This window comes from Schistocerca serialis, chromosome 1, assembly GCF_023864345.2.
Source record: "Schistocerca serialis cubense isolate TAMUIC-IGC-003099 chromosome 1, iqSchSeri2.2, whole genome shotgun sequence".
NCBI lineage: Eukaryota > Metazoa > Arthropoda > Insecta > Orthoptera > Acrididae > Schistocerca > Schistocerca serialis.
This window is the reverse complement of record NC_064638.1, coordinates 418,691,739-418,693,168: the sequence shown is the minus strand read 5'-3', so window position 1 is coordinate 418,693,168 and position 1,430 is coordinate 418,691,739. Positions and strand designations below refer to the sequence as shown.

The 1,430-nt window shown below is 44.4% G+C and overlaps 1 pseudogene; it reads right to left on the bottom strand.

Annotated features, from left to right (window-relative positions):
* Nucleotides 1–1,072: 1,072 nt before the first annotated feature.
* LOC126427521 (5S ribosomal RNA) lies at nucleotides 1,073–1,190 on the bottom strand (annotated as a pseudogene).
* Nucleotides 1,191–1,430: the final 240 nt, after the last annotated feature.

Here is a 1,430-nt window from a genome sequence, read left to right as displayed (position 1 = left end):
GACTCTTGAGTGTTTTGTTAGCTCCTTCTGTTCTACTGTTGACAGGTGACAGTTGGTCTGTTATGATCGTATCGGACGGACTGTGGGTCCCGTCATACTTAGATGAAAGTTCTGGAAATTTATCCTCGAATATGTTGACGAAAGTTTTCGAGATGCACTACGCCAATTCTAATAATTTCATGTAAATCAAACTTACATGCCTTTATCACACCACACAGACAAGAAAACATCTCGCAGTTACCCTTCTCCACCTGTGATTTCCAAAGTCCAAGTTCTCTCTTACACGCACACTCTTTGGCGCTTAGGAAGATGATATTACTATTTCGGTGCTGAAGTGGTACGGAAGTTTCTCATGCACGTCAGTCAGGTAGCACAACATCAGAAGACATTTTTCATCCAGAAAATGTAGGACTCGATAGGAAAAGACGAAGTTCGCGCTTCAGTTACCCACCCGTCGAGCAACTTTATCAGAAGACAACCAAGGTATCTCCAGTGCAATAGAAGTGAATCATGAGTAGAGCATACCTCCTCGCAAAGAATGAAAAATAGTCTACTGTTTAAAGTTTATGCTTTCAAAAAACTTACAACACTAACTGCACAGTTCAGCACTTTATTGACTTGTTGTACTACCTCCATGTGTATCATCCAATGTACGAATTTTACATATAAGAAGAAACGGCACAAACTCCTACCATGAATTCCTTTTCATTTCCAGTAAAAGCTGTCGCCCCATCGGAACATGTACCAACACAACTGGCCAACAAAAAAAGAATTCACAAGAAAGAAAATATCTGCACCTGTAGCCCACCTTTCCAGAGCTTTACAAAACAAAATCTACGAGCATTTTCATACCAGTAACAAACAAAAGTAAAGCACTCCGTCTTCAGGCCACAAGTGGCCCATCGGGACCATCCGACCGCCGTGTCATCCTCACTGAGGATGCAGATAGGAGGGGCGTGTGGTCAGCACACCGCTCTCCCGGTCGTTACGATGGTTTTCTTTGACCGGGGCCGCTACTATTCAGTCGAATAGCTCCTCAATTGGCATCAAGAGGTTCAGTGCACCCCGTAAATGGCAACAGCACATGGCGACCCGGATGGTCACCCATCCAAGTGCCGGCCACGCCCGACAGCGCTTAACTTCGGTGATCTGACGGGAACCGGTGTATCCACTGCGGCAAGGCCGTTGCCTAACAAAAAAAAGTAACAAGCTGACAAATGTTTCCGATATCACTACTGTCATCAAGTTTTAGGGCCAATTTAGGACTATCATGAAGACGTAGTAGTAACTGATTTTTTATGCCAGTAGCTATCGCATCAGCTGACAGTAATGTCGACTTCAGGCTCTCGTCAAACCTTTCTCCACGCATGATTTCGCACATTTTGACGGCCGGGAGAAGAAGTAATTTCCTTCGAATAATGTGTGGTGAT